Source organism: Pteropus medius, unplaced genomic scaffold, assembly GCF_902729225.1.
Source record: "Pteropus medius unplaced genomic scaffold, Ma_sr-lr_union100, whole genome shotgun sequence".
Classification (NCBI taxonomy): domain Eukaryota; kingdom Metazoa; phylum Chordata; class Mammalia; order Chiroptera; family Pteropodidae; genus Pteropus; species Pteropus medius.
The window spans coordinates 1049381-1058269 of NW_024342469.1; positions in this window are offsets into that span (position 1 = coordinate 1049381).

Genomic DNA, 8889 nt, shown 5'->3' on the forward strand with positions numbered 1-8889 from the left:
TGGACGTGCGGGTCCCTGGACCCTGAGCTGGAGTGTGTGACGGTGACGCGTGCCCCCCGTGCCGTGCGGTCTTTCTGGCCTGTCTGTCTCTTTTTCCTGCGTCCCTGTGTCTCCTCACACCCCAAGTGCTTCCCGCACTCAGCCTGGGGACTGTGCTGGTCCCCGGCACGCGAGCCTCCTGGGACCCTCCTCGCCCTCACCCCCCGACACTGGGACCCCCGCCCAGCGCCCCCCACAGCCTGTCCCTGTTATAGGACCGCTGTCTCCTTTCCGAGGACCTTTCACTCAAGCGGCCCCCCCGGAGAGCGTCCCCCACACTCATTCGGCCCCATGAGGGTCCCCGTCCTGGGTTCGGGGGGTGAAGGGGCGTGGGGAGGAGGACCCAGGTGTGGAACAGGAAACGGGGTGCGGGGAGGGTCCACTGAGATGACGCGGTCGGAAAGCCCTGCGAGAGGGCGGCCGCGGCCAGTCGGGACAGTTTCTGTGGCCACTCGGCTGGCCTGAGGGCGTGAGAGCTGCTGCTCCGTCTGGGGGTGCTGCTCCCTCTGGGGTGCTGCTCCCTCTGGGAGTGCTGCTCCCTCTGGGGTGCTGCTACCTCTGGGAGTGCTGCTCCCTCTGGGGTGCTGCTCCCTCTGGGGTACTGCTCCATCTGGGAGTGCTGCTCCCTCCTGAAGTGCTGCTGCTCCGTCTAGAGGTGCTGCTCCCTCTGGGGTGCTGCTCCCTCTGGGGTGCTGCTCCGTCTGGGAGTGCTGCTCCGTCTTGGGTGCTGCTCCGTCTGGGGTGCTGCTCCCTCTCTGGGAGCTCCAGTGCCTGCTCTGCCACAGTGACTCTGCCGACCTCTGCTTGCGCCAGGCGTTTCTCGGTGCCCTGCCCCGCGGCAATGCCCCGTCTGATGGCCGCGTCTGGACCCGGCGCGCGTGCTGAGGCCGGCAGCGTTTGGCTCGCGCCGCGCGGTTGCCGGGAGCGCGTCCTCCGCCGTAGATCAGCTGCGAACCTGGCCCGGTGGGCTCCTCCCTCCCTCCTTCCTTACTGACTTTCTCTTTGCTCCGAGCGTCCCCCGGCTTCTGTCTTGGATTCCGCGATGCTTCCTCCGCGTGGAGCTTGTCCCCGCTTAATTTACGGCGGCTTTTGTCGTAACAACTTTGAAATTTCGTTACGTAGCCGAATTGTCTTCATGGGCTGGAGGTTTCCAATTCGATTTAGAAAACCTGGCCCGCTCCGCAGGAACGAAATCCTGAGGGAGGGCGTGGGCTGGCGCGTCCGGCCCGGAGCCACGGCCACCATCCGGGATGCGGGGCGCGCACTGCCGCCGCCCTGACCGCGCTCCCCCAGCGCGGCGGCCTTGGCCGTGAGCGGCCCAGACGTCGTCCTGCAGCCCGGCTGAGCGGCCGGCGAGGGGGGGCCCCTCACGCCCCGGCCCAGGTTCTCTTAGACGCCTTCGTCATTGGTCCCTGGACACGCCCTGAGCACGCACAGTCCCCACCCACCCAAGAACCCGCGTCCGGACCTGCCCAGCTGGACGCTGGCTCCCTGCTCGGTAACTCGGGGCGTCGCGTTTCCTCACCTCCAGCAGACGCCCCCTCGGTCGGGCCTCCTAGGGGCTCTTCCCTGTTTATGGGAGAAAAATTGCCGGTCACAGTTGGCCATTCCTTGCGGTCAGCGATTACGGTGTGTGGCAAGTTACAGGGCCCCACACGAGGGACCCCGGCTCAGGGTCAGGTGACATGGGGTCACGCCATCTGTCTCCATCACCCCCTCTTCCCCCAACACCTACCTGTTGCCATGGAGAAAATGCTTCCTCCTTAAGCAGAGGGGGCAGGGAGGCCAGAAATGAAACCCCAGCAGCTCGTCCAGCCCCTCGCCAACTCCACACAGAGCACCTGGGGCCAAGGTCAGGAGCCAGGTCACCCAGCCCCCTTTGAGGACGAGGAGCTGTCTGCGAGTGAGCCGGGGGCTTCCCGGAGCTGCAGTGCACAGCGGGGCTGACGGCCTCCGTGTCGTTCCTGTGGAAGATGCTGGAAGACATGAGCAGCTCAGGGCGGCTGTGAGGGCCCCACCCGTCCAGCTGCTTTTCTGTCGACTGGCCTCTCTCTCCCTGGAGGCCAAAGGTGTGTGTGTGGGGGGAGGGGCTCAGACAGCAGCCCCCGCCTCCACACCGGGCAGCGGGCCCAGCCTCTGCTACGGGGACCCTGGCCAGTCACAGAGAGGCTGCTGGTCGGCTTGGGGACTGCTCGGTGATCTTCCACGCAGACCCCCGGTGCGGCCGCCCGTCCCCCTGCCACAGACAGCTAGGGGAAGGGGCTGCTCATTTGTGGGACCTTCTCCAGAAGAGTGTTGATCGAGTTAAAATTGGATTTCTGCTCAGATTGATTATCTAATGTGATAGAAAAATATACAGTCTGCGAGCAAATTTAGATTTTGGTGAAAAATTAAACTGTTAGACCCGTTGCCCACTGAAGCATTAAATGCATTCTATGTATAATGATATCTGCAGATAGTGGCAGCGACGTGACTGTCACTCCAGCTGCCTTTCTGGAGGCGCTCGGGGCGGCAGGCCACAGATGGCCGACATCACCCCGGGAGCGTCTGGAACACGGAGGGGCCTAATTGATTCCAGTGTCAGTTTTCCACGAACGGGCAGCGGTCCTTCAGGTTTGGAGAAGAAGCCCCGTGACACGCTCCCTCAGAGCTTCGGGGATAAAGTGCCACAGGTGGCACCAGCCGAGAACACAGGCCCAGAAGCCGAGCTTTCTCGCGAGATCGGAGGTATCTGGCGTGCACCTTGACGATCGGAAAAGCTGGAAGTGGGCGCGCGCCCAGCGCCCAGCACACGCGGAGGCTTCTGGAATCCAGTGCTTGCCATCGGCCCCTTCATCCCGCCGCGATCTGTGGCTTCAGCCATAGCGGCACGGTCATTGGGGGTTCTTCAGTCTTCCTCGGGGACGTCTCTGCCGGCACCTCTGGCTGCCCCAGGCGCTTCCACATACCTGGCGCCCACCCCCTCCATCGCACCTCACACCCGCTTCACGGACCGGATCGGTCCCACGGCTCGTCAACGAATAAAACACGCGGAGAGAGGAGCGCACGCGACCCTCGCGGGTGGCTCGCGCCGGGCCCGGCCCTGCGCAGGGAATGCTGTGAGGGAAAGGGCCGGTCACGGCCGTCCTCGGGGACCAGGGGCCGGCCTGACGCGGACGGTGGCCACTGCAGGTCGCTGTCCCAGCCATGGCCGGGACACGACGCCGCTCCCTGAAGGGCCTCGGTCTAACTGCTGAACGGCTTCTGCCGCTTCCATTTCCTTCTGAGTCATCGTTGACGTGTGAAAACGAGGAACGACAAAGTGCTAAGACACCGCGACTCTCCGCGCACCCCCCGCGCACCCCCCACGCACGGACGTTCCCGCCCCCCGCGAGCAGGGCTTCTCACAGCGGGCGATGAGCCAGCCACGGCACAGGGTGGGCGCAGACGTCGTAACGCAGCCGCCATCGCTCTGCGGCTCTGGGAGGGAGACGCGCTTCGCGAGGCGCAGCGCAGAAGGTGCCGGGTTCTCTTCTGAAGGTGACAGGCAACGGCCCGAGAGAGGGAGCGGGCTCTTCCTTCACATGTTCCGCCAATCCTCTGCCATTCTTTACCCAACAAATCGCTCCGGTTAAGGTCACGGGGAGTTCAGAGTTGCCGAGCCGCACTCAAAAGTTTGCTGCCTCCTTCTGACGACTTTCCAAGAGGCTCGTGCGTTTGCAGGAGCCCGGGGCTCCCGTGGAGGTCTACCTTCGTGAGCAAAGAGCCGGGAGCCAAAGCCCGTTGGGCTCTGAAAAGACTTGGGGGTTGTAAGGAGAACCCGGGGTGATGCCTGGCCCTGGCCTCCCACTGGTCCCTGGCAGGACTGCGCTGAAAACTCAGACTTTCGACCCAGCCCACTGTTTTTGCTATGACACCTCTACTGCTCAGGCGTGTGACTCAAAGTAGGTCTCAGTCACAATTAGTCAGGGCCCTCTGGAAAAACAGAACCAATAGAGGATGATAGATAGATGATAGGTAGATGATACACAGATGATGGAGAGATGACGGATAGATAGATGACATAAAAAGCCTCATGATGAAGAACCGGCCCATGTAATTGTGGATGTGAGACTGGTGTGGCCGCTCAACGATCAGGCAGAGAGAGGCTGAGTTCTCTCCTCCTCCACTGGTTTTGTTCAGGCCCTCAGTGAATGAATGATGCCCACCCACACTGGGGAGGCCTTCCGCTCTGCTCAGTCCACAAACTGAAATGTGAGTCTCACCCAGAAACACCCAGAATAATGCTTGGCTAAATACTTAACACCCCTGGGACCAGTTAAGTTGACACATAAAATTAACTGTCATGGTCACCTCGTTGAAAGAATGATAATAGTGATGATGATGATGATGGTGGTGACGATGATGGTGATGATGGTGATGGTGATGATGATGATGACATGCAGATGATGGTGATGATGGTGATGATGGTGACGATGGAGATCTCGAACTGTCTGATGAGGAATTCAATGCAATCCTTGTAAAGAAGCTCAGGGAGCTGCAAGAGAACTCAGACAACGAAAGAAAATTCTAAAACGCGAGAACAAAATGAGAGATTCGACGAAGAGATGAAACCATAAAACGGAGCCAAACAAATTCCGAAGCTGAAGCACAGAGTGGTGACTGCGCCGAGAAATTCAGAGAGTTTCCACCTCTGATTCAATCAGAAAGAAAAAAGAATCAGTGCATTTGAATACAGATCACTTGAAATTATTCCGTCAGAAAAACACAAAGGAAAAGGAATGAGAAGACGAAGGAAGTCTCTGGGACCTCTGGGGGACCATCGAGGGATCAGCCTACGTACACGGAGGTCCCGGGGAGCAGGGAAAGGGAAAGGGGTAAAATTATTTAAAGAAATAATGACAGAAAACGTCCGGAATCTGAGGGGGAGAATGAACACACCCAGATCTAAGGCGCTGCGAGAACCACAAACAGACCGAACACGGCGACGTCTTCACGGAGACACGTCACAGTCACCAGGCCAAAGGTCAGGGGCAGAGAGAATTTCGAAAGCAGGAAGAGAAAAGGGACTTGTCACATAAAGTCACCCCCAAAAAAACGGCCGGTGGGTTTCTCAGCAGAAACCTTGCAGGTCGGCAGAGGGCGACGGCGGATATTGTCTCCTGGGGCAGTGGTGCCCCGGGCTCTCCTAGATTGTTGAAAAACCATGGATTCTATTTGTCCAAAGGCACTGAAAAGAGAGGCAAGGCAGAAGGAAGGAGGAAGTAAAGAGAGAAGGAGAAAGGGAGGGGGCGGAGGGAGCTCCGTGGGGCAGCGTCTCCCCCCCGCAGGCGGCCGTGGCGGCCGCTTCTCCTAGGTCTGGTCGCAGCCCCGCGCCACCTCGACCCCCGTGCTCCCCTACTCAGAGTGAGGCCGAGAGACAGGAAGAATGAACCGTGGCAGCCCAGGACGGGGGAGCGGGGCGCCCGGCCGGACGGGAGCGCGGTGTCCGGGACGAAGTCTCCTGGACTCTAAGAGCCCAGGGACGCTCGGCTGTCGCCGTCTCAATGGGCCGTGCCGCTCAGAAGAGCCCGTCTCTTATTCACGGCGCGGTTCCTGCCGGCTGAGACGCCCTGACCGTGCGGGAGGCGTGGGAGGCAGGCAGGACTTCTCTCAGCCCACCAGGGGCTCGGGGCTCGGCGGGGGCCAGCTCAGCGACGGGGCCGGGACTGCTGCCCGTGCAGTCCTCCGTCTGGTCCATGGGTCACCTCGCCTGGACAGTCCCCGAGGATGACCCTGAGGAGTCCTGTGCCCTCTGCTCCTCCTGGAATCCTGTGCCCCGTCACTACCGCTGGTTCAATATACGTTTGGGGTTTCAGGGGGCCAGAGGATGCTCTAGCGATAAATTTAAAAGAATCAAAGATAAGATTCATAACACTTTTTTACAATCATTGTAAATCAACTTTTCCTTAACACATAGAACGTGCTTAGAAAGTCATAAAGTCCAGTATTCTCATGACTTTACTTAAAGTTAAAGGATAAGTCGTCGAGTTCTCCCTTACTTTTTATTTTGCCACTATTCAAATAGCTTCAATCAATTCTTTCTGGGGGCAGAAGAAAACCTGCCAAGACACAATATCCTGAAGATTTTCTTTCTTCTGGACTAATTTATCCCAAACCATAGCGATCGCTGAGTTCACGATCATTACCTCCTAATGGCTATTGACTGGGTTCTGCCCCAGAGCGGTTTAACGGGGGGGTCGCCGCCCCTCAAGGTCAACGCTCATGGGCTCCGTGCAGAGCAGAGCCGCATCCGAGTTGCCCGGATCTCAGGTCCGGAAAATTAACGGCCTAATTAATAGAATTCATTATTAAACCACACAGTTAGCATCAGAGAGCAGAGCTAAATCCGAGAACAAGACTCCTGGACGTGCTAATGAGCAGCTGGCTTTCAGAGCTCATCAGCGCTGCCTTTCGCGCCGCTATGCCACCTGCGCGTCATCATCGTCATGTGTCAAGCGGCGCTTCTGGGTTATTATGCTGATCGCCATCAGCGGGTCAGGGGCTAAGGCCAGTTATGCTACACTCGCTTGCCATCATCATGTGTTTCCGCTGGCAGGCTTCAAAGAGCGTTTAATTCAAGGCTATCATGTCGCCAGCCATGAGGCCACTCAAGGCTTAATATGTCATTGGCGCCTGTTATGCCACCCGCTGGGTTACCGCTGTCACAAGGCCTGCCATGCCACCCACGTCACCGTGGCCGCTGCGCCTGCCATGCCACCCGCGTCACCGAGTCCGCTGCGCCTGCCATGCCACCCGTGTCACCGCGGCCGCTGCGCCTGCCATGCCACCCGAGGACGTTGCACTCTACAGACACGCTGCCTGGCCCCGGGGGAGCGAGCACGGCCCAGAGCCGGACGTCGGCAGAGCCCAGAGTGCGGGGACGCGGCTGCACTGTGCGAGGGCGTCGGGCAGAGACCATGGCAGTGCCGGAGGACGCGACGCGCCTGCAGAGCTAGCTGTCACTAAGAACACGGGAACACTTCGGGATGTGATTTATGCCTCAGATGCAAAGCTGTGCAGATGGCAACGTGAATGACCTGCAAATACGCCTGTGCCACGGCTTCGATGGATCCCAAATGCCGGCTGAATTTTTTTTTAAAAAGCAAAGTGCACAACGAAATGCACAACATAAAATCGTTTGCCTGTTTTGTAAAACACGCAGAAGCTCAATGCACTTGGCTTAGGACACGCACAGGTGAACTACAAGTTGAAAACTGGGAGGAGGAGAGACGGGTGGCCTTGTCTCTCGGGTCGCCTGGCGCCAGGCAGAGGTCACGGGCGCTCAGGGCTACTGGGCGAGGATTCGACTTGATCGAAAGGCTTTATTTCTTAGGAAAATATTTAAAGCAAATATTTCAAGAATGACTAAATCTGCGTGGTAGAAAACCATTGTTTGGTATATCATTGACTTTTCTCTAGGCTTCAAATAGTTTATATTTAAAAAGGTCAAATGCGATACTGTTTATATATGAAATAGAGACTTTCAAGTGCTTCCGTCATGGCATAAAAGGGTCACCTGCGTGCCCAGTGGGGCCTGAGGGCCGCGGGACTGAGGCCTGTGACTGAGACGCGACCTGGCTCATGCTCTACCGTGTGTGTGTGTGTGTGTGTGTGTGCGCGCGCGCGCATATGCGCATGTGCGTGTGCCTGTGTGCCTGTGTGTTTGTGTGCGTGTGCCTGTGTGCCTGTGTGTTTGTGTGTGTGCGCGCTTGTATTTGTGTGTGTGTGCACACATGTGTACGCGTTGTGATGGTTAGTTTTATGTGTCCACTAGCCTGGGCCACGGGTTGCCCAAGTATCTGGTGGGACGCTGCCCTGGGTTGTCTGGGAGGGTGACTGGGTGCGATGGGCATTTGGTGGGCTCGGTAGGGCAGAGGCTCCCCAGGGCATGCAGGGCTCGGCCAGCCCTGGGGCCTGACCAGGACGGAAGGAGGATTTGCTGTCTTTGCTCGTCTGGGTGAGGGGCACGGGGTCCTCGGACTGGAACTTATGTCATCAGCCGTGGGTCTCAGGCTCTCTGACCCGGGCCGGACCTCATCCTACAGGTCTCCGAGGGTCTCAGGGCTTTGGGCTCAGACTGGCCGTCTGTTCCAACTCACCACGGCTGTCCTGGGCGCCTGCTGGGGACTTCTCAGCTCCGTAGTCGTGTGGCCAGTTCCTAATGAAAACACGTATGTTCTGTTCATCTGGAGAACACTGACTGACGCTCCGTGTGTGTGCGTGCAGGTGTGTGCTCTGTGTATGCGTGTGTGTGTAAATGTGTTCCATGCATGCGTGTATTCCGTGTATGTGTGTGCATGTTCACACTCCGTGTATGCACGTGCACGTGTGCAGATGTGTGCTCCGCGTGTGCGTGTGTTCCATGTATGCATGTATATTTTGTGTATGTGTGTGTACTCCGTGCATGTGTATTGCATTGCATATTCCGTGTATAGGCGTGTGTGTGCATGCTTTGTATATATGTGCAGAGTGTGTGCTCCCGTGTGTATGCGTGTGTGTGCATTCTTTGTATATGTGTAGGTATTGTGCTCTGTGTGTGTGCTTGTGTGTGCATTCTTTGTATATATGTGCGAATTGTGTGCTCGTGTATGAGCGCGTCTTGTCTGCGTGCTTTATACATGTGTGTGCAGGGCGTGCTCCGTTTGTGTGGCGATGTGTCGTGTTTGTATATGTGTGCGGTGTGTGTGCTCCCGGTGATGCATGTGTGTGCGTCTGCACTCAGTGTGTGCTTGGCGTGTGCATGCTTTGTATATATGTGCAGAAGCGTGTGCTCCATGTGTCTTGGCGATGTTATGCCAGCCGTTAGCCGTATATATGTGTGCAGGTGTG